Source organism: Molossus molossus, unplaced genomic scaffold (assembly GCF_014108415.1).
Source record: "Molossus molossus isolate mMolMol1 unplaced genomic scaffold, mMolMol1.p scaffold_m16_p_18, whole genome shotgun sequence".
Lineage (NCBI taxonomy): Eukaryota > Metazoa > Chordata > Mammalia > Chiroptera > Molossidae > Molossus > Molossus molossus.
Window position 1 is genome coordinate 24,272,460 of NW_023425353.1, and position 25,398 is coordinate 24,297,857.

Consider the following 25,398-nt stretch of genomic DNA (forward strand, 5'->3'; position numbering starts at 1 on the left):
TTCATTCATTGCTGGTAGGAATGAAAAATGGCCACTTTGGAAGACGGGTTCTTATAAAACTAAGCATACTCTTTTTTTTAATCCTCACCCGAGGACAGTTTTCCATTTTTTGTTCAGATAGAGTGGGAGGGAGAGAGAGGACGAGAGAGAGAGAGAGAGAGAGAGAGAGAAACGTCGATGTGAAAGGGACACATCGAGTGGCTGCCACCCGCACGACCAACCAGGGCCAGGGACAAACTGCAACCAAGGTACATGCCCTTAGCGGGAACCGAACCCTGGTCTCTCTAGACCGCAGGCCGACGCTCTAACCGCTGAGCCAAACCAGCTAGGGCAAGCATACTCTTCCATACAATCCAGCTGTTGTGCTCCTTGGTGTTTACTCAAATTAATGAAAAAATTACATCCACACAAAAGCATGGATGTTTATAGAAGCTTTATGCACAAACTGCTAAAACATGGAAGCAGCCAAGATGTTCTTCAATATGTGAGTAGATAAACAAACTGTGGATATTTTGGATACTAATCCAAACAGTAGAATATTATTCAATGATAAAAAGAAATTTAGCTATCATATTGCTAAGTAAAGAAGTCAATCTGAAAAATTTACATACTGTATGATTCCAACTATATAATATTCTGGAAAAAACAAACAATAGAGACCATCAAAAGATCAATGGTTGCCAGAGATCAATGGGGCAAGATGAGTAGATGGTACACAGATTTTTAGGGCAGTGAAAACTATCCAGCATGATCCTGCAATGGCAGATTCGTAACATTATACATTTGCCAAAACCCATAGAATTATACAACACAAAGAGTGAACCTTAATGTAAACTGTGGACTTTAGTGAATAATAATGCCTTAATATTAGTGCATTAGTTGCAACAAACATACCACACTATAATGCAAAATGTTAATGATAAGGAAAACACTGTGTGTGTGTGTGTGTGTGTGTGTGTGTGTGTGGTGTGTCGGGCAGAAGTGACATATGGAAACTATCTGCTCAATATTTTAAAAAGTATAAAAATTAATTTTAAAATGTGCTCAACCTCGTTGGGCATGATGGAAACACAAATTAAGCTATAATGAGATACCACTAAAAATTTGCCAGAAGAACTAATATAAAAAAGAAATATCAAATGTTGGCCAAGATCCAGTCACATATTGCAACCAGAAGCTCACGTAAGTGCCAGTGGGAGTGTAAATTTCTAAGAGCACTTTAATGAAGACAAACACATCTGTACTTTATTACCCAGAAATTCCATTCCCGGACATATTCCTAACAGAAATGTGTGTGCATGAGCGCCAGCAAGGCATATACAGGAAAGTTTACAGCAGCATTATTCATAAAAGTCTCTCTTAGACTAATTTATAAAATGAGAAAAATAATAACTTCCCTCAAGATCGTTTTAAGGATTAAATATCATCTATACAAAGTGCTTTGTGCCCCGCCTGGCACCTGGTAAGCACTTGGTAAATGGAAGCCATTGTTTATTATTATTTGTGGGTGGCACAGTTAGGTTTTCAGCTGCAAAAACAGAAACACAAAAATTTACTGTGGCCCTGGCTGGGTAGCTCAGTTGGTTAGAGCATTGTCCCATCCCAATACGCCAAGGTTGTGCGTTCGATCCCCAGTCAGGGCACGTATGAGAATCAACCAATGAATGTATAAATAATTATGTAGAACAACAAATCAATGTCTGTCTCTCTCTGTCTCTCTCTCTTCCTGCCTCCCTTCTTGCCCCTTTCTCTCTATATATAAAATCAATTTTAAAAAAATTTACTCTGACTCACCAAAGCAAATGGAGGAATTTACCGATGAAATATTACACAGTTCTCCGAATCTAACACAAAAATGGAGACTCAAGATTAAAAAACAGGCAGAAACCAGAAGAGCAGGTGGCAAAGGCACAGCCCAGGTCAGGCCCGGTATCACTTCCTCTGCCAGCTGCCACTAGAGACCAGCTGTGATCTCTGCTAGCTCTCAGCTGGTCCATGTCTCCTGTATGAATTATTTCTCATGTTACCACCGTTATTCTGAGATTCCCTCAAGTTTCAAAGTTCAAGGTGGGAGAATCTAGCTGGCCAAGCCTAGGTCACATATGCCCAAGAGGCCAGGGACTGAGGAAAGGGAATGTCTAGTCCTCTTAGCACTCTGACTAGGGAGACAAGACTACACCTATCACCAATGAAGGATTCCCCGCAGATAAGATAGACTTTTAGATGCTGGTAGACATAAAACTATACAGGTCTGGTACAAGGGTCCAGCCCAGATCTATCTTGATTCTACACCTCACTCAATTTCTTCAGTCCTGTAGAGACAAAAATCACAAATAACATCTGGAAACACAGTGCCCTCAAAGGGATTACGGTCTAGACAGAGAAACAGACACATAAATGGTCTAATTCACACAGCTTAGAGTGAAGTGGGTGAAGCAAGGCCGCAAGTTGGGCCTCAGGGAGTCAGCCAGGAAGACTACTGCAACCCAAGGCTCAAATCAGCCCAGAAAAACTAAATCTCAATTAAATCCATCTTGGGTTGTTGCTCTGGATTGGAAGGTCTATCCAAGCCAAAAGGCCTTCTGGAAGCATTGAGAGTCAGGGGCTGACAATTTCAGATGAAAAACACCAAATGGGAACGTACAAAAGCCAGATAGTAACCACCAATAGAGCCAAGAGTCAGGAATTACATAGGAACCAGAGAGAAGTGGAAACAAGTTAGGAAAACAATGAAGAAAAGTCTGGGGCAAGAACCCTGGTGGGTGGGAGTTCATAACTTGCTTTTGTGATCCATCGGTTGTCAAGAAGTAGTGTTTTGAGTTGGCTTAAAGGTTTAGAGTCGAGACAGACAGACATCAGCATTCTGCACACATGACTACGCCCCTCTGATTGGCATGGACCTTGGGTGTACACCTGATCCAAACTTGGTCAACCAGACTTTCTCTCCCAGGATCCAGCACTGGGATCCTAATAGATGAAATCAGGAACCTCAACTAAGACTGTAAATAATATGTATTTTATACAAGAAGAATGGAGTGGCATCTTGTCAGGCACTTGTCAGAATCACACCAGCCTAAGTCTTAGGAAACTATCCTTCTGTCCAAATTGTATGATAACAGAATCATTTCTTAAAATCCAAACACCTGGATCTTTCTTGACTCAAAATGTGACACCCATGGTAGAGATGTCAGATAGCCACCTTACATTTACCTGGCACACTGCAATTTATGGTGTTTGACCCTCTCAGCAGCCCTGACAAAGACAGGGCTTTATATTCCACCATAAAGCGTTAAGGAAAAGGAAGCCACTTCCCTAAAGGCACAAAGAGAGGCGCATATGATAGATTTTTTTAAAATGGCAACAATTTTCTTGCCATCCCTGTATGCATACCCCCTTGTAATGTGATTTTGCTGCTCCTCCCTTTAAGAGATGTTGTCTATTTCTTTCTACTCTTTGAATCCGAACTTGACCATGTGACATGCTCTGTCCAATAGGACATTAGCAAATGTGACCCAGGCAGAAGTCTGAAAGTGCTTGCACATTGAAGTTTGCCCTCTCTTGCTACTGGGAACACTGAGATCCCATGGGAATAAGCCCAGGCTAACCTCCTGGAAGATGAGAGACCACACAGAGAGAAAGAGCCAGCCATCTCAGCTGCTGTCTGCTTTAAAATGCAGGTTTTATGACTCAGGCATGGTAAGGCCAACAGATGGAGAGACAACTGCCATTGCAAAGACAGTTTCCTACTAAAAGTTACCAAGCGGAGGGGGCACCTCATACCACAGAGGAAGCACCAGGGTCAGTGGGGAGGCAGAGGGAGCCAGTGGAAAACCCGGGCAGGAGCCATCATTGTGGTTTTCCTGGGTAGGAATGGGAAAAAGAGGCGTGGGGGCTGTCCCCAGTTATCTGGTGCCTGCCCTGGGGGGATTAGGGCAGGCGGATAGTGACCCAGAGTGCAAGAGCATAAAGAAGCCTGGGTTGGTTGGTTTGCACATGAAAGCTATGCCCTTGCAGGAGACAGTGACTTACTGTCTCCAGGAATGACCAAGCCAGGTAGGAGCAGTCCCTCCAGAGTCTGCAAGGCTCTAATATGTCAAAGCATCAAAAATAAAACAGCGTGAGTAATACACCATCCTGGCTGAGGACAAAGACATGTGAGTGAGGCCACTTCAGACCATCCGGTCTCAGCCAAACCAGCCAGGAGAGGGAATCACCACCAACCCAACCCAAAGAACTATGAGAATAATAAATGAAACCACAAAGTTTGGAAGTAGTTTATTACTCAACAAAAACTATTTGAAACAACTAAGAAAATTGAAACAGTAATCAATAAATTCCCAGCAAACTAAAGCCTTAGTCTGGACGGCTTCACCAGGGAGTTTTACCAAACATTCAAAGAAGAACTAATGCCTTTTCTCCTTAAACTATTCCAAAAAATTCAAGAACAAGGAAGACTTTTAAGCTCTTTTTATGAAGCCAGCATAATTCTAATTCCAAAACCAGAAAAAGACACTACTAAGAAAGAAAATTATAGGCCAATATCCCTGATGAACACAGACCCCAAAATCTTTAACAAAATATTAGCAAATCAGATCCAGCCATATATTTAAAAAATTATTCACCATGACCAAGTGGGATTTATCCCAGGGATGCAAATCAATACATGTGATACACCACATAAACAAAATTAAAGATAAAAATCATATGGTTATATTAATAGATGCTGAAAAAGCATTTGACAAAATACATTTTTGATAAAAACTCTCAGCAAAGTTTGAATAGAAGGATCATATCTAAGCATAATAAAGTCCATATATGATAAACCTATAGCCAACATCATACTCAATGGGCAAAAACTAAAATAATTTCCCTTAAGAACAGAAACAAGACAGGGTGTCTGCTTTTGCCACTCTTATTCAACATAGTACTGGAAGTCTTAGCCACAGCAATTAGATAAGAAGCATAAATAAAAAGCATCCAAATTGGAAAGGAAGAAGTGAAACTGTCATTATTTGCAGATGACATGATATTGCACATAGAAAACCCTACAGACTCCACGAAATAATACTAGATTTAATAAATGAATTTGGCAAAGCAGCAGGACGCAAAATTAATATCCAGAAATCAATGGCACTTTTATACATCAATAATGATAAGAAAGAGAAACTAAAAGAACAATCCCATTTACCAGTGCAACAAAAAAATTAAGATACTAAGGAATAAACTTAACCAATGAGGTAAAAGACCTGTTCTCAGAAAACTACAGGACATTGAAAAAAGAAATAGTGGAAGCATATACAATGCTCATGGATTGGACAAATCAACATCATTCATTAAAATGTTCATACTACCCAAAGCTATCAATGCAATCCCTATTAAAATACCAACGGTATATTACACAGGTCTAGAACAAATACTCCAAAACTTTGTATGGAACCAAAAAAGGCCCTGAATAGCCACAGCAATCTTGAAAAAGAAGAACAAAGTAAGAAGAATCACAATACCGGATATCAAGTTATACTACAAAGCCATTGCAATCAAAACAGACTGATACTGGCACAAGAACAGGCATATCATTCAATGGAACAAAACAGAGAACCCATAAATCAACCCAAGACATTATGTTTAATTAATTTTTGACAAAGGAGGCAAGAGCATACAATGGAGTAAAGACAATCTCTTTAATAAATGGTGTTAGGAAAATTGGACAGGTACATGCAATAAAATGAAACTAGGCCACCAACTTACACCATACACAAGAATAAACTCAAGATGGACAAAAAAATTAAATGTAAGTTGCGAAACCATAAAAATCCTAGAAGAAAACGTAGGCAGCAAAATCTCAGAAATCACACGTAGCAGAATTTTCACTGATGCATCACGTAGGGCAAGAGAAACAAAGGAAAAAATTAATAAATGGGACTACATCAAACTAAAAAGTTTCTGCATAGCAAAAGAAACCAGCATCAAAATGGAAAGGGAACCCACAGTGCAGGAAAACATATTTGCCCATGATACATCAGATAAGGTGTTAATTTCCAATATATATAGTACTCATACTGCTCAACAAAAGGAAGACAAACAATCAAATTAAAAATGGGCAGAGGACCTGAATAAACACATCTCCAAACAGGACATATAAGTGGCCAAGAGACATATGAAAAAATGCTCAATGTCACTAATCATCAGTGAAATGCTAATTAAAACAACTAATGAGATGTTACCTCACACCTGCCAGAATGACTACCATCAACAAATCATCAAACAACAAATCATCAAAACAACAAATCATCAAACAACAAATGCTGGTGAGGATTTGGAGAAAAAGGTACTCCAGTACACTGCTGGTGGGAATGCAGACTGGTGCAGCCACTATAGAAAACAGTATGGAGTTTCCTCAAAAAGTTAAAAATGGAACTGCCATTTAACCCACTAATTCCACTCCTAGGAATATATCCTAAGAAGCCTGAAACACCAATCGGAAAGAATATATGCACCCCTATGTTCATAGCAGCGCTATTTACAATAGCTAAGATCTGGAAACAGCCCAAGTGTCCATCAGTAAATGGGTGGATAAAAAAGCTGTGGTACATATACACAATGGAGTACTATGCAGCTGTAAGAAAGAAAGATCTCTTACCCTTTGAGACAACTTGGAGGAACCTGCAGAGTATTATGCTAAGTGAAACAAAGCAGTCAGAGAAAGATATGTATCCATGATCTCACTTATTTGTGGAATATAATGAACAAAATAGATCCAGAAACATGGAAGTAGGGAACAGACTGACAAACCTTAGAGTGAGGTGGGGTGGGGAGGCAGGAACAGATAAACCGAAGAACATATATGCATATAGGCATAACCAGTGGACACAGACAGCAGTGAGGTGAAGGTGGAGGCGGGGTGAGCAAAGAAGAGGGTGTCACTGGGGGGGGGGGGAGGGACATCTGTAATACTTTCAATAATAAAGATAAATTTAAAAAAACAAAACAAAAATGGACTGATCCAGAGGATACCCAAAACTGAGCTCTGACTAACCCTGGATGTTCCACACTCCCTCCAGGTAAGTGGCAGGGTTGGGTGGGGGTAACAGTAGGGCAGTTTTGGGTACAGAGGAGGGGTTACCGGATCACAGACCATGCTGCCGGTGGCAGAGGTGTGCAACCGGGGGAGCTCTCTGCACTTGGAATCATGGCCCTGAGAAGACTGGGGAAGGAGCATTCCCCCACCTCGGAATATCCAGCTGCTGCTGTGCAAGGTCGTGGCAGGGGTTACACGGTACAGACTGCCTGTGCCTCACTCCTCAGACAAGAGGGGGCTCCAGCGTCTCTGAAACAAACCACCAACGCTGCCAGCAGAGCTGGGGCGGGGGGGGGGGGGCACAAAATGCACACAGGTGGCAAGTATGTGTCCACTCAGGAGACACTCCCAGGCCCAGAAGGATGCCTCGTTCTCGGCTGGAGCTGCCCCACCTCCAGCAGCTCTCCGATGTCAGGACCCAGGGGGTGAGAGCAGCAGGAGGAGAACGGGGGGGGGGGGGGGGGGGGTTCAGAGTAGGGCAGGCCACTGGCCAGAAGAAGGAAGGGGCAAAGGGGCGACAGAGAAAGTGCCAGGTGAAGGAAGCATACCTGGGCTTGGAGTCTCCGTTGTACCTGTGTGCATCATGAGGCAAGTCAGGCCGAACCTCTCTGGGCCTCAGTTTCCCTATCTGCAAAATGGAGATAGTAACATCTCTTCATCCCACTTCACAGGTACGCTGTTTCCAATAAGACGATGGTGATGATGATGACGGTGAGTGTGATGATGATGATAAATTACTACCATATATTGAAGACTTCTGTTTCAGGCACCATGCTTAGTCCTTAACATAAGGTGTTTCAATGAATCGTCTCAATAATCTTAGGAGGTGTTTTATTGTTATTTCCATTTTACAGATGAGGAAACCAGGTGTTAGACAGGTTAGGTAACTTCCCCGAAGTCACACAGCTAGTACATGGTGGAAGCAGGATTTGAATCAGGAGCATCTGGTTTTAGAGCTCAAGGTTGAGGGAAGATGTCGGTTCCAGTCCCGCCTGGCACGAGGCCTGTGAAACGAGGTGGTAATGAGTCCCCCAGCATGACCAGGTCCAGGGTCAAGCAGCACTCACAGGTTGCCGTGGAAATGTGGAGGTGACAGGTACTTAAGAATTCCCTGGGTGCTTTTCACCTCAGGGAAAGTGTCTCCCCTGGTTCCAGTTGTGCCTTCCATACCCTTCTTTAACACCAGGTAGATCTGTCGTCTGCAGCCCTCTCGTCTCACAGTGTGGGGACCAGCGGGAAGGAGGCAGGAGCAAAGCCGCCGGCAGTGCCAGGAGCTGGGCTCCACCACTGAGGGCTCAGCAAACACCTGGCATAGATTTCAGGCTGCCAGTCCAGTCTGCCCACACTTTTTCCTTTGGAGAAAGGGGTGAAGGGACACTGAGGAAAAGTACTGAACAGAGACTGATGCTCTGAGCTCTCCACTGGAGACAGACTGACTACGGAACACCTGAGAACGACAGACACCTAAACCACTTTCTAACCACTCCTGGGCAACTAATGACCCTGTTGTTTCAGGCCAGCCTGTGCCCACGCTGGGATGGTGCCCACCATGGGTGACCCCGTGTGGCTCAGGAGGGCTAGGAAGACCCCCACCTACAGCTTCTCCTCTGCATCTTTGCAGAGCACTGAAATCCTCCTGGCATCTTCCAGTCTTGGAGTTTAAAAGCTTTTCAAACTTTCCAAGTCCTCTGAGAAGAGGAACAATACCTTTAGGCTTTCCAGTTACACCAGAGGCTTCCAAACACTCCAGGTTCAGTGTCCTTGGCAGGCGCCGGGGCTATTTCAGGATGCCCCAAGGCTAAAGAAATACCTACCAGTCCCTTTATTACCTAGTTAGGTCCAAGCAATTCAATAAGTATTTATGTCCTGGCAACAAATAACTATACACAGGAACTAAAAGAAAAAATAACCTTTTGTATGTCGTCCTTAAAGAACTACAAACACTCCCTGGTGAACGTGTGCCTGCTGGACACTGGACAACCTCTCAGCCGTGAGACCCAACAGGACGCTGCCACCTTCTAGTTCTGCCCACACTCGTGTTCCCTGCACTCATTCTTCATCACTGCACTGCAAACCCAACTCTGCAAAGATATGACATCTTCTAAAGAAAGGAATGCAGAGTGATCCTAACCCCTTTCACGTGGGTCAGAGCTATTGTTTCCCTCAAACACTGAAGCTAACGGGAGAGCTCCTGAGTCCACAGCAGCACCCTGAGCGCCTCGGCGCAGTGTGGGAACAGCAGTTACCCGTCTGCAGGCACCAGCCAGCGCCTCTGATAATGCGATACAAGGCAGGGGCCGGGGACACATGGAGCCAAGGAGCTGTTTGGGGGGCGAAGGAGGGAGCAAAGGGGTGACTGCGGAAAGGAGGTCAGAAGAGGCTAATCATCATATAACCTCTCTGAGATTCTCTTTCCCCAGTGGTCAAAGGGATGTAATCCTAGCTGTGTCCCACCTCCTTTAAGGCCCATCACGAGTTCAAATGAGACCCGGAATTTCGAATGCTCTGCAAACTGGGAAGCCTGGAACAGGCGCAGTGTATTGCCACTAACATACTTGCTCCTCCTCGGAGAGGACTGGAGGGACCTCTTCCCACTAATTCATCACAGACTCCTGGCACCTTGGGGAACCCTGGCAGGTTCCAAATGATGCTCATTTCCTTTCCTTTAGAAACCTATACACCCTGCTGGGTACTTAGCAGGTCTATGGCAGGCTTCCCAAAGGACAGTCGCTATTTCAAAGGCAAGATTAGAGCCGATTTCAATGCCCAGCAAGGTCATTGAAGGAAGGAAGAGTACAACCCTGAATGCAGGCAGAACACCAGCCACCTCTGAAACCTCACACACAACTTGACAAGTACGGTGCGGTGCTGGGCTTCCCTCTTGACTTCACAAGCTCTCATCAAATATGAATGAAGAGGAGGTTGACTATATTACCAAATTAATCATGTACATTGCAGCTGCCAAAGTCATTCATAATCGTAATTGCTTTTGCATGCATTTTTTTTTTTCTTAAAGCAATTTCATGTTTGTCAAGAACTAGGAATGAATCTCTTCCTTAGATACTTACACGGGCAGGCACAAAACAGGCACAATAAATATGGCCCTGAAAAGGGGTTAAAATCTAACACACAGCCCTGGCCAGTTTGGCTCAGCGATTGGAGCGACGGTCTGCGAACCAGAGAGTCCCGGGTTCGGTTCCCGCTAGGGGCACGTACCAAAAAAAAAAAAAGTCTAACAACACATAGACTTTCCTTTTGCCCACACTAAATCAGAAGACAATGTATTCTTTTATGAGGACAATCTCCCCCTCTCTCACCCCACTTTTTAGTTTAGATTTTCATAGATGGTTATGAAAAGGCATCCATCACGGAGAATTTCAAACAAAAGGCAAATATGATGTGCTCCCTGTAGTCAATGTAAGGTTCTTGCTGTGGCAAAGGTGCTGGAAAAGGAGGAAACGGGTGCAGTCTGAACACGGTGTAGTGTACAGAGCCACCAAACCGCATGATGCCACCAAAAATTCTGCTCATCAGAGGCAGAGGGTTCCAGGAGAAAGGAAAGGTCAGCAAGCCTCCCGACAGAACAAGAGGAGAGAGAACAGGAGAGACGACAGGAGAGTGTGTGCGGGGAGTGTTTTCTCGTGAGCACAGCACTGTCTCCGAGTGTGGACTTTTGCAGCCACTTTTAAGAGACAATGAGAGCACCATTGAGTTAAGACAGATGGACCTCCCTGGTGCTCCTGGTAAGAGAGTTTGGGCCACAGAAGAAAAACCATGACTCCGTCCCACACCCAGGATCTGGAGACAAGCATATCTGGGGTTCAAATACCATGTGGCCTTGAGCAAATTGCTTCCTATCTTTGAATGTTTCCTCATCTGTAGAATGGGGGCAATAACAACATACAGAGCGTGAAGTTTCAATATAGTGATATAGGAGGTAGTAGAGCTTCGAAGTCACAAAACCTGTACCGAAATATTTCTTTTCCTATCTGGCTCTGGGCCCAAGGAATCATGGATTTGTGAGCCGCCCCTGGTCCCCAATCCTTCCACTCCCTCCCACTGGGACATCTCTGACCCCAGTGGTTTCTCCAACTTTAGTGCATCTCAGAATCGTCTAGGGAGCCTGAGGCTAGAGAGAGAGGCTTGGGCTGTGTTTGCTCATCAAGTTCTCCAGGCGGGTCTGATACTACCCAAAGGTAGAGAACACCAAATGTACTCAAAGCCCAGGAACCCTTCAGGAAAAAAAAACACCTAACAGAGACTTAATATCTAAGTCAGTTCGGTGGTTCTCGAACTTGGCCTACACTGTACCCACCCAAGGAGCTTACACTACTGAAGCCTACGACCGGCTGCCAGAGAATCTGATTTGACAGCTGAGACAGCCTCTGGATTTCGCACTCCGAGGTGTTACAACATGCAGCGGTCTGACAAGCACTGTCACACCCAAGTAAAGCATTCGGTGGCCTCTCCTTACCCCTCTCACTGTTCCCCTTTTTTCTGCCTCAAGGTGGCCCCTGAGGCATTGCCACCAGACCCCAAGGACTTCAGGAAAACTGTGTGCAAACCAAGTAATCTGAAGTCTGCAGAAAAGCCTGCCGAGCTGGTGTGACTCGGCACATTATTTAGCTCTGGCGGAGTAGGGCTCTCAGCACAGAGGTGAGTCCAGCAAAACTGTAACAAATTCGGGGCAGTCTGCACCCCAACCCCCTGGGGCCCAGCTGTCAGCTGTCCTCCTCCCACTGGAACATAGATTCTAAGAGCTGAGGGGTTTTGTATGTTTCTTCAGAATTGTATCTCAGTTTATAGAACTGTATCTGGCACTTAGCAGATGCTCAGTAAATACCAGTTGAATAAATAAATGAGTAAGTGAATGGGACTAGGAATAGGTCACAGGTTTATTGTGTCTTTCCCAAGAATGCCTGCGTTTCTTTGGGGCATTCTGGAAAGATTAAAGACTTCCAAAGCCCCCACGAGATGGAAGTCCAGCTCTAGTAGGTGGCTGGTCAGGGGGGACTCCTTAGGATTAGGAACCCCAGTAGAGCTCAGTTCATACCAGGGATGGTGTATGCACAGGACATCATACACCAGAGTCTAGCTCGGGTTTGTCTAACGCAGAGGCCCCAAGCTGTGTTCTGCAGAGCTCTGTGGCTTCCACCAAGATCCTTAAGGGCCTCCGTGGAGAGGATGAGGTGGAATGCGAAGGACACCCTGTCCCCCAAACTAGTATCAGTCAGGAGCACTCCATGATTACCTGTTTTGCATAATCAGTTCCAAGTTAGTGTCCATTGAAAGAAAGGATTTTTCTTTTTTAATGTTTGAAACAACTCAACCTAGATTGTTTTGCTAAACAAATAAATCCTTATGTCCTTCATCAGGCTGAGAGCTTATATTCCAGCTTGGGGGAAGACACCAAGAAATTACCCAGAGGGATGCTTCTGTTTGGTGCAACCAGCCCCTGAAAAGTCTCAGTCCAAGAAGAAGGGCCGGGCCCTCTCTCCAGATGTTCCAGATTCCTGCATCCTCGTCAATTCCTGCTATTGTCAAGCCAGACAAGAGACTTCGGGAATAAGGAACATGATGTCATCACTTCTCAGCTCAAAGTGCCCAAAGACCGGCCATGAGATATGGCATAGAAGAAATGCTCACAAAGCCTTGCAGATAGGGTCCTAGACCCTAGAGGTCTACCAGCCTTGAACAATGTTCTTGTTCGCCCTGCCATGCCCGCAACGTTGGATCATGTAACATACGCTAAGAAAACCCTTACTTGAAATGCAGATATACGGATCCTGGGTAGTAGTGATAATAACCAATACTTTACAAATCATTTTCTCCATTAAACCATAAGCTTGTTAAGGACAAGAAAGATAACTTATTTGTCTTTTTATTTCTAGAGCCTGACACATAGTAGGTGACTCATCGATTACTGTTGTTTCATTCAATTTCATAGATGTCATTTAATACTCCAACAGTTCTGACAAAGATATTGCCATCAACTACATTCTGTTGTTTTGGAAATTGAGAATCTGAAAGGGTAGATGATGCCAGGAATAGAATCAGAATCTTAACCCAAATCTTCTTAATCTAAATCCTATACTCTTTTTTTTTTTTTTTAATCCTCACCCAAGGATATTTTTCTATTTATCTTCAGGTAGAAAGAGGGAGAGAAAGGGAGAAACAGACCGCGACCAAGATCAGGAACCATCCGCAACCGAGGTATGTGCCTTTGACTGGAATCGAACCCAGAACTCAATGGTCTGCAGGCCGATGCTCTACCACTGAGCCAAACGAGCCAGGGCTAAATCCTGTTCTCTTACAAAAACCCAAGGGTACGGGCAGCGTCTCAGCAGGGCATATCCAAAGTTCAGTCCACTAAAGAACGACAGGATGCCAGGCTTACAGACCTCTGTCTCCACTGAAGACCCCTCATCTGAGAAGAGCCAAGAGAACGCGCTCTTTCCCACAGTCTCCGATCCTGAAGGACGACGCTCTCTCCAGGGCATCCTTAAGAAGCCAACATTTTGCCTCCTCCTGCCCAGCTCTGAGTCACACTCGGCAGCTAGCTCCCCATGATCAGACCGGCTTTGTTGGCTGTTTGTGTCCTGACTCACTTGGGACAACAGAAGAGAGAACTTGGCTGACCTGGTTTAGTCCCCATCCTTTCACATCAGTGACGAGCAGGACATTCACCGTAAGACCCTGGGAAGTGCCACAGAGGACACTGGCTAAGGTGACTAATCTGACCGTTCGGGAAACACTCCCAGGTCTGTACACCTCACACCCCTAATGACAGGCTCCTAATAACAGAGCCTCTCTCCTAACAATAGGTCTCAGGGTTGCACCCTAAAAGAGGCTTTCACGTGTGCCAATGGGAGACCAAGGTTGATTCCGTGGGGATACGTCTCCTGCTACATTTTCAGGAATCACATACAGATAAAACAACACCCAGTGGAAGGAAGGGACATCTCTTCCTGGGTTCTTCTTTCTGTGATCATGGAAGCTTTTTCTAGAAGCTCCTCAGCACACATCCCCTCATGTCTCTTGGCAGAACAGCAACGCATGTAGGTGCCCAAACCCATCTCTGGCAAGAGAAATGGGGTCACTGTGATTGACTTAGACCAATCGGGATTTGCCCCTGGAGCCGGGGAGGAGCTAACTCATACTTGAATCCTCATCCCTGGGAGAGGGATGGACAATGAAGCAAAAGAGGAGGAGGAGGAGGAGAACAACAGTTCCCTACACTACCACCAGTGTCTCTTACAACGTTAAGTGATTCCACTACTTCATGACCCTTTCATGCAACCATTGAAATAATTATAAAATTATGTGGCAGCATGGGCAAAATATTATAATTTAATAACATTTAAAAATCAGGATTGTAGCGTACAAATAGGCCTGTATGTAGATAACACGAGAATATCGTGTTCCAGGATAAAAATAATTCATTGACATATTAGACAGAGGGATTATGATTGACTTCATTTTTCAATTTCTCAAATATCCTGTAATGTTAGAAAATGTCAATTAATAATTGTCATAGTTTGAATAATTAATAAAACAAAACCAGCCTATCAGATGAACTTAAGTATGGTCGAGATATTGAAAAGCAGACAGAATGGATATTCTACCCTAGTCAGGGCTCAGAAAGATTCTTCTGAGAGCCAGGTGCTGTGTCAGAGAAAATGATTTCTCAAGGTGAAATTCTAAATGTTTGTCTTTTGTTTTTGTTTTGTTTTGTTTTGAAATCCTCAGCCAAGGATGTTTGTCCATTTATTTTCAAAGTGGGAGGGAGAGAGACGAGAAAGAGAGATAGACAGAAACATCGATGTGAGAGAGACACATCGACTGGTTGTGTCCCGCGTGACCCCGACCAGGGCCAGGGGTCGATGCTCTAATCACTGAGCCAAAGCGGCCAGGGCTCGTCTTTTGTTTTCATCAAGGCATGTAAACAAACAGAAAAAAAACCTTGATGAATTCAAACCAGAAAGGTATGTTGTGGGTGGGCAGACTGACATTAAATACAGGCTGCGTGGCCCACCCAGAATTCTCCCGAAGGCCCAGAGGGCAGCGGGAGAGCCAAGTGCTTATCGTCCAGAGCAACTAGGACTGAGGCCCGCGTGCTGCTCAGTGGGAGAGACAAATCGCTGTTGCGAAACCAGCATGGGCTCTCAAGGGCAGTGACTTTGCTTGTAGGTGCTGGTTCTCACTTGGGTAATTCTGTGTAGCAAGACCCCAGAGTGAGCAGCAGCAGATGTATACAGTGACAGTTAATAATTCTCCTGAACAACCCCAGCTGGTCTTAGAATAAAAAGGGATTTGTCTAAAGTGCAAAGTTCCCCAGCTGATGACCCCATCTGGACACAGGCTTAGGAAAGGCTTGAAGAAAGATGGCTGGCTGGTGTTGGCAATAATAATCCACTCCTAGGAGGGACATCCACACTCAGGAAAGCCCTGGATTTGTGCCAGATGTAACATCCATCAGTGTCTTCTCTCCTTTCCTTTGTAGATTGCTATCGGCTGCAGGTAAGATACAATCTCATCTCAAAATGCCAATGCTGAAGACATGTATTACTTAACAGAAGTCCATAGCTAGGTGAGCTAATGCAGCTGCCCAATGACATCATCAAGGATGTGGGTTCTCTTCCTCTTCCTGTTCCACTGTTTTTAGCCTGGACTTTGCCCCCGTACTCACTCCCTTTATGGTAGCAAGATGGTGGCCCCCCAGTGCAGCATCACACCCAGACACAGAAACATCCAGAAGAAGAAAAGAAGACTTTCCATTCCTGTGTCTCCTTTTGACCAGGAAGCCTTTCCAGAAGTACCTACAACACTTCTCCTCACATCTTCTTGACCATAGCTACACCAAATGCTCGTGCCTAAACCAGTTACCAGCAAGGGGAATGAGATGGCCTGACGTAATGAAGGTCATGGTCGTGTGAAGGGTAGATGTGCCGATGGAAACAGAATTCTGTTAGAAAGGGGGAGAAGGACATGGAAGGTATAAACCAAAGCTCTGCTATACCTTGGTACCGCATGCTTGTGACATTACTCCCTTCCCCTCCAATCAAAGAACACCTCCCTGGCCTCTCCTACAGTCTCTTTTTTCACAGGCCCATTTTCTAATCTATCCAGCAATCGGAAATTCTCTTCCCAGATAGGTCTTACTTGGAGAACATCCTGGCTTCTGTGGAGCTTTCTAGGAGCTCCTTCCTCAATTAGAACTCCTTCCTCTCCCTGTCCCACATCACTGTCCTTCTCACGATTGTCAGTCTCTTCTAGTCAGTTATGTAATTCATTTTATCCCCAAACTAGACCATGATCTGCCAGGGGACAGACACCATACCAGGTTCATGTCCTGATGCCCACAGTGTCCAGCTCTCCACCTGGTACTCTGTGTTTGTTCATGGGAAACCACAAGAGCTTTGCATCAAGCTGCTGCGATCCAAGTACCCATCTAGCACATCTACATGCTGTGACTCAAGGCCAGTGCCTATGCTCCTAGTTAAAAACGGTCTAAGGAAACACGAAACATGTGCCAAGCGAGGCAGGACAGAATACATCCTTGAGATGTTACTGAGCAGCAGATGAAGTCACACGGGCCATAGCAAGCACCCCCTGCAGCTTTTCCTCCCAGTCCCCGGGCAAAGATGGCCAGTGTCACCCCATTGCAAATGTCTCAGAAACACTGAGCATGCAGGAAATGGGCCAGTTCCTTAGCATTAACTTCATCTTTAAAACTAAGGTACCCTGGCTGGTTTGGCTCAGCAGTTAGAGCGTCAGCCTGCGAACCAGACAGTCCCGGGTTCAGTTCCCACTAAGGGCACGTACCTCAGTTGCGGTTTGTCCCTGGCCCCGGTTGGGGTCATGTGGGTGGCAGCCAGTTGATGTGTCTCTCTCACATCGATGTTTCTCTCTCTCTCTCTCTCTTCCTCCCTCTCTCCCTCTCGCTCTATCTGAAGATGAATGCAAAAATGTCCTTGGATGAGGATAAAAAAAATTTTTTAAACAATAAAACTAAGTTCAAACCAGGAGTGCTATCCTGCCAGTTTTCAAGACTGCCAGACCCTTTGCTTCAGAACTCCTCTCCCTTCTTGCACACAGCAGCCTATGATGCAACTGAAGAGCAGTTTCCTCTCTCCGATCTCTGCTGCTGAAGCTGGGGCTTGTAACTCCTTCATGGTTCTCCAGGTGACAGTGGGGATCCTCTCAGCTACCTGGGTGGCCTCGCTCATCCAAAAGCACTCCAGCTGGTCAATGTCCTCCAAATATAAGAGAGCAGAACTCAATACTCTAGTGATCGTGTGTAACCAAAGCAGACTCCCCCTACACCCAATTAGATGGTAAAGTAACAAAAAATTGCATTAATTATCCAAGCAACTACTTAAAAGGACACTTATGTTGAAGTTACCAGTTTGCAAAGAGCACCAACTTTGAAGTGAGACAGAAGTAGGTTCAAATCCCATCTCAGTCACTCATTAGTTTGCTGTGTGATCTGGAGCAGGTCATATCACCTGAGTTTCAGTTCTTTCATCTCTAAGATGACAATCACGATATTGATCTCATAGGGCTGTTGTGATGATTTAATTAAAAGAGAATGCCTTCAAAGAACCAAGCACAGAACATGAGCTCAATAAATGGGAGCCAGGACTCCTATTACCACCAAAAACATTAACCCCTAAGTTGTTTTTCCATATACTGCACTTCTGTCCTGTGCCAACAACACTGCCAGTGATTATTGGGGTCACAGAATGTCAGAGGTGGAAATGCTCCCAGATATCAACTTAACTCACTGGTTCTCAACCCAGCTGAATCATGCAGGGAGCTTTAAAAACTATCATTTCACAGGCCCAACTGCAGACCAATTAAATCAGTACCTCTGGGGACAAAGTGCGGACATCTATGGTTTCTTAGACCTGTCTCCTTACTTTATTATTATTTTCTTGTTATTGTTGTTAATCCTCACCCGAGGATATTTTTCCATTGATTTTTTTTTTTTTAAGATAGAGTGGAAGGGAGGGAGGGAGGGAGGGAGGGAGAGAGAGAGAAACATTAGTAGATTGGCTTTCTCCTGTGGGGCTGGGGATCAAAACTGCAACCCAGGGGGAACCTGACAGTGACCTCCCCTGACACTCCGACCGCTGAGCCAAACCAGCCAGGGCCAGTCTCCTTACAGGGGAGAGCATGAGGCCCAGAAAGGTCAGGTGATTCTCCATGATATTTTCCAATTTCATATTACTGCATCAGGCCAGAGTTTCAGATAGCACAATGTCCTGGGGACTCTGATTCAGTCAATGTCAAGGTCCCTTCTAGCCAGCATGTTTTATTTTGTTTTAATATGTTTTTATTGATTTTTTAGAGAGAGAGGAAGGGAGAGAGAGATAGAAACATCAATGTGAGGGAGTAACTTGGAGTGGCTGCCTCCTGCACACCCTCTGCGGGGGACGGGGCCCAAAGCCGGGCATGTGCCCGGACTGGGAATGTAACCGGGGCCTCTCAGTCCATGGGATCTCGCTCAATCCACTGAGCCACAGGGCGGGGCCAGCCTGCAAGTCTGATCGGCTTGTCTTCGGGCCCTCTTCTGTGCAGACAGGACAAGGCCTGGAAGGGTTTGTGTGATACGGGCAGAGACGGGCAAGATGGATGGGGAACCTTCTCGGTGGCAGGAACAGAGGGTCTACTTACCACGCCTGCGCACTCAGAGTCTTCTCGGTGCGGGCCCAGCTCCCCAGGTCCAGCGTCGCTGCTCCCTGGAACAAAGCGCTTCTTCCCACTGGCTGTTTCCTACCGACACGCTGCAGCGCGAGTCCCAGGGAGGGATGAACGACACAATCCCCGCCTGTCCCCTGAGCACCTACTGGGAGCCTGGGACTCCGTGAGGAACGAAGATGGAACAGCGAGGGGGCGGACCCGGGGCCTCCTGGCACCATCGCTGTGTCGGGCGGCTCTTCCTGCGGCTGACTCTACCCTCCTGCGAGGAGGAGCACTTGGTATGTCAAACCCGAGGCCGCACTGTTTGCTAACCGCGGGAGGCCCGCCCTGTGAGCACTCGCTGGGCAAACTGCAGCGGTCCAGAAGGTTCCGGAAGGCACAGTTCAGGGGCGCACCGATCTCAGACGCTGGAGGGTTCATGGACCGGCTCGACTTTGGCTACGGAAACCTGGTTACAGATGCCAGGCTGTTGCCAATTCTGCTCGCTCACGTTTAGCAGCATGGTCCTTGAAATGAGGCTGTTGCTGATTGGCTAACTTTTAGCTATTGGGCATTGAAAGCTGTTGCTGATTGGCTGACTTTCAGCAGCATGGTCATTGGAAGCTGTTGCTGATTGGCTGACTTTAGCAATGGTCTGGGTGTATAATTGGTGCTGGAGGTACCTAGTGCATTGAAAGGTAGATAGCTAGTCTTTTCTATCTTGGTGTTGTATGGGGAAGACCTCCTTCCCAGTGTCCCTCTGGGCTTTTTCAGCTAATTCTGGGTTCTTTTTTTTTTTTTTTATCCTCACCCGAGGATATTTTTCCATTTTTTTGTACAGATAGAGTGGGAGGGAGAGAGAGGAAGGGAGAGAGAGACAGAAACATCGACATGAAGGGACACATTGAGTGGCTGTCACTCGCACGACTAACCAGGGCCAGGGACAAACCGCAACCGAGGTACGTGCCCTTAGTGGGAGCTGAACCCCGGGTCTCTCCGGGCCGCAGGCCGACGCTCTAACCGCTTAGCCAAACCGGCCAGGGCTAATTCTGGGTTCTTAAGGAAGACACTCCAATCCCTAACACCAAGAAGATCACAGTCTTGTTAGGAATTCGGGCACCTTCCTAAAAACAGAACCCTTGGTGCCAGGCATGGTGTTCATAAAGCAAACGTTTATGGTATGAGCTCAGGCTGTGTTTTTTTAAAATATGCTTTTATTGATTTTTTAGAGAGAGAGAGGAAGGAGAGAGAGAAACATCCATGAGCTGCCTCCTGCACGCCCCCTGCTGAGGATGGAGCCTGCAACCCTGGCATGTGCCCTGAGCAGGAATAAATCGAGACCTGGGGACCTCAGGACCTTGGTCCATGGGTCAACACTCAAATCCACTGTGCAGAGCTCAGCTGTATTTTTTTTAGCCCAGGTGAAAACCCTGTGGGCCACACATAGAATGGCCAAGAGCAAAATGCCAAAATAAAATAAGCCATTGGAACTGAAGCATCTCCAAATGAAAAACTGACAGAAACTGTGAGCTTCAGCCTCCTCATTTAAAGGGTGAGAAAACCATCTGGCTGGTGTGGCTCAGTGGTTGAGTGTGACCCATGTACCAAGGGGTCACCAGTTCGATTCCCGGTCTGGACACATTCCTAGGTTGTGGGCCAAATCCCCAGTGGGGGGCATGCAGGAGGCGGCCAATCAATGTTCTTTCTCATTAGTGTTTCTGTCTCTCTCTCTAAAAAATAAAGGAAAAAAAATTTTTTTTTTTTAAATGAAGTGTGAGAAAACCTGGTTCCCAGAGGAGGTGACTGACATGCCCACGTTCCTGGTCCTTTACTGAAACCTACTGCCATGAACAAAAAAGAAGGAAATAGCTGCTCTTACTTGAAGTGATGGAGCCCTAGCCAGTGTGGCTCAGTGTCTGGAGCTTTGGCCAGCACACCAACGGGTTGTGGGTTCAATTCCTGGTCAAGGGCATGTATCCGGGTTGCAGGTTTAATCTCCAGCCCAGGTCAGGTGTGTGCAGGAGGCGACCAATTGATGTGTCTCTTTCACATCAATGTTCCTCCCTCCTTTTTCTCTCCCTTTCCTTCCTCCCTTCCATTCTCTCTGAAAATCAATGGAAAAAATATCCTCGGGTGAGGATTAACAAAAAACAATAAAATAAAATAATAATAAAAAATAAAGTGATGGGGAGCCCATGCCGGGTAGCTCAGTTGGTTAGCGCATCTTCCCCATACAGCAAGGTTGCCAGTTGGATCTCTGGTCAGGGCACATACAAGAAGCAACCAATGAATACATCAGTAAGTGGAACAACAAATCGGTGTACCCCCTCAAATAAAATTTTTAAAAAATTTTGAAGTGACGGGGAAAGCCTCATGGAGGAGGTGGGCCTGCAACTGCGCCTTGGGGGAAGGGCCTGAGCAAAGGTGTGCATACAGAACCCCCTTACACCCGGTCATCCAGGTGCCCTAATTTCTTACACCAGCCCCACCGTCTTTCATTTCCTCTGCCCTGGTGCGATGCTCCCCCTTGTTGGAACACTCAGAGCTGGAGCCCTGAATTCCAGAAGGTACTTCAGCCAGCATTTCTAAAATGCATTTGCAGATGTCCCCCCCCCCCGGGCCCCTCTGCATGTAAGAACAGGAGGAGAGGGAGAGGGTACAGCCTCTGCACCAGAGCTCAGCCAGCTAATCGGGCTGGCTGCCCGCAGCTCCCCTTGCTGCTTTCTGAAGCAGCTCTTCCAGGAACATCCACAGATGCTCATGTGGGGGTGGCATAAACAACTCATTTGTTAGCTGCAGCGGCAACCAAAGTCTGGGAGCGAAATAGGGCCTGAGAGAGATAATGGAGGCAAAACTTGTCCTGGTTGCTCACGGACACCCTCCGCGCATTCATTTCCTTCATTTCCGAGACCCCCCTTCCCTGCTCTCCGGCTCTTCCCGGAGTCCCTCACTTCTCACCCCTGCTGTCTTCCTTCCCAGGCCTGCATGTATCGGGTGCTGGAAATAAAGAAAGCACGAAGGTGGGCTCCTCTGCCCACACGAAATCACATACAAGCAGAGGAAAAGACGTAATGAATAGATCTGAGACCAACAGCATGCCAGGCCCTGTGCTAGGCACTTCCATATTTTATTTAACTCACAGCATTTGTGGTAGGCAGAGCCCTAAGATGGCCTAAATGCCCAGCCCCTGGTGCACATACTCTGTGAGTCCCCTCCCCAGGAGTGTGAGTGGGGTCTATGAAGATAACGGGGTGTCGCCCCCTTGGACAGGTTGCAGTATATAAGACTGTCACAGCAAGCTGGGGTTCTCCCACCTGCTTTGAAGAACGAAGCCAGGAGCTGTGAGAGGGCCCCGTAGCTGGAACCTAGGGCCACGTGGCCTCTGGGGCTGAGACAAACCTCCCGCTGACAGGCAGCAAGAAAATGGAGGTGACCTCTTTCCTCATCGCCACAATGTTGTACACGGACGTCCTGGCCGATGCTCTCGCGATCGTCCACAATGCCAGAGAGAGGCGAATGCCAGGTTCCTGTGAGTGTGCGCCCCAGAGTCACCCTGATTTCCTGCAGGGATGGCGAAGCCTGGTTACAGTGGCGCATTTAAAAGTACTGATCCTCACAGAGCTGGGGAAACCGCTGTGACCCTCACGGGCAGGTTAAACAAGTGTGGCGTCGTCAGCCCTAGATTGTATGTGCAACTCAAAAAAGATCGAGAAAAAGAACGGAACCTGTTCTTGTCCCGTCAGTTTGGTTTCACTGTACCGACCACCTCAGCAGGCATCACGGGCCACAAAGAAGCAACACGGACACACACAGGAGAGAAAAATCGCGGGCTCCTTTTCTAGGGATGTGGTACATACGTGCACATGAAAGGCCTCGGACCCTGGTGCTCCACTCGTGCTGAACTTCACAGCGGAGCGCAGCCTTGGTGTTCGCTGGTGAACGGTCTCCCTGAAGTGAACAAGCGAGTCTTGACCTGTGATAACTCGAACCGTCATACTCATGGATCAGCAGACGAGGGTGTGGGGCCCTGGACGGGTGACTCTGGGTCGGGGTCCAGGTGGTGAAGCTGTCCCTTTCTGGAGTCTTATGCTAACCCCGGAGGGAGTGGTGCCTTTCCTGGTTTAGCTGGACAGTACACCTTCCGCGCACTGCTGTGACCTGTCCTAAGAGTACACACGCTACAGCTAACTAGCAAGTGCTTATAAGGAAGCAGGCAGCAGGCAGCAGGCAGACAGCTGGAGCCCACAACTCACCACAACTTCTCAAAGAAAATTTGGATGGCATGTGAGTAACAGTTTAGCAATGTGTGTTTGTAACGTGTCATTAAAAAAAATGAAACATCTTTTAAAAACTGTAAAAAAAGAAAAAGACAGGAGACCTGACTCCTACAGCCACAGGAACTGAATTCTGCCAACGACCTGAATGAACTTTGAAGAGGACCCAGACCCAGACCCGACACCTTGATGTTGGCCTTGTGAGACGCTGAGCAGAAAACCCAGCTACGCTCTGCCCAGACTTCCGACCTGCAGAAGTAGGTGTTAAGTCTCTGAGCGTGTAGTAATTTGCTATGCAGCAATAGGAAACTAATACAGGGTGATATTAAAAATATTTCAGAACCAGCAGGGCATGGGCACCAACCCAATCAGAGTGGACATGGGCAGAAACAGGTGGTGTGGGCAGAAGATTAGCCTTGGAAGAAAGTTTTGTAATGCCCATTTTACAGATGTGGAAACTGACATTCAGTGGCAGTTGACTAGCCCAAGGCTTCATAGCTAGTAGAGGCAGAGCTGGATTCGATCCAGGTTCCTGAAAAGCGGTTTAGTGTAGAAGCCAAGAGCACAGGTGTTGGTATGGGAGCTGGTCTCTGTTTTCTGAGTAATGGCGAGCCACTGATAAATGTCAGCACGATGTGAGGACAGGATAGAACCTGCAGCGTGTGGCAGTATGTGGAGAACACGGGTGTGGGTGATTTAGGAAAAGGTGCCATCAGAAAATCAGGATTATGGCAAGTGACACAGAACAGAGTCTGATAAAGGGACTGGACCTATGTAACTGTGACAGCTGGTTCACACTATTCTGGTGTTGGGTCTGGGGCACTAGAGGTCAGCCCGCTGGTGGTCAGGGAGAGCCGGACGTGAAGTAAGGAAGAGCGAGGACAATGGGAACCCAGGCGACTGACCTGAGATCCAAGAGGACAAACTGTGGCTAGACCCACTCAGATGTGGTGGTGACGACAGCCGAAATTGGAGTCAAACAAACCCAGGTTCAGATCTGTGGCTTCTAGCTCGCCCCCCACTCCTTCTACCCTCATTGGGGGTCTTGCCTGTGGGAATTAGCACTGTGTAGATGGATGGTGATTGTCTGTCTCCCTGTGCTTCCGTTTCCACATCTGCAAATGGCACCTGTGGGAATTTTTAAAAGACGACACAGCACCGTGCCCAGGCATAGCAAGTGCCTGGTAAATGCCAGCTTCTATTACTCCAAGGCACCAGTATCCTGAAGGACATCATCTCCCAGGTTAAGTATCCCAGGTTCACGGCACGTTCTCAGCCCCCCCCCCCCCCAGGCCCTGAGGGGACGTCCCTTGCCTGTTGCCCACCCTGTCCTTGCTGATCCTGCTGCCGCCCTCTACTGTTCAGGGCTGAGTAACCCTGGGGACACAGCTACAGAAGCTGGAAGGAGCTGTGCTTTCACACCCGGCAGGAGCAGGGAGGTGCCCAGGGACGCTGAGCAGAGCTGTCCTGGAAGGGAGCCGGGAAGTGGCACCACCTGCCCAGGGGCAGCAGTGGGGACAGGGGTCCCCCTTGCCCCCATAGTACCAAAGTACCGTGGATGACGCCTTGGCCTCTCCCAACCCAGCGCTCATGCCCACTTCAGATGGGCAGTAAGCGGCCAAGGGAGAGGCTCCTTCAAAATTATAAATTCCCTACAATTTCCTGCTCCAGACGTCCTTGATCGTGAAAACCAGACCAGAGAAGTCATCCATCTGGAGTTACGGAGATCACCCAGGAAGATCTCTCTTGACCTGGCTCCAAGGAAGCCGGGGGGGGGGGGGGGGGGGAGGACGGGGCAGAACAAGCAAGGTGATGCTCACCTTGAAGCAGTCAGGGCCCCCAGACTGTGCTCGCGGCGGGGACCTCTGATCACTCTGCCTTTGCTGAGAACACTGAGGCCAACGGAGGGAAGTTATTTTCCCCGAATCACACAGGCAGAGAGTAGCACAGCCTGGCTTACAGCCCGATTCTCCTCTGTCTCCTACACAAAACCTTCCATATTTCTTCCTCACCCTACCCACAACCTGGGTATGTGTGCACACACTCATATATGTACACACACACACGCACACACACAAGATCCTCAATGAATGCATTAGAGACAACTTAGAAAATGTAGAAAACAAATAAGAAAACTAAAATCATCCAAAATACCAAAATATACAAATTATATAATATTTTGGGGCATTTTATTTCTTTATACATACATATAATACATGAATACATAATAATACATTTTAAACACTGGAATTTACTATAGATATAGATTTGCAGTCTTTACTATGTAATCGAGTGATGTCTACCAATATTCTTCCAAAACATTTAATAGTTTTAAAGTACATCATCACATGCATGTACCAT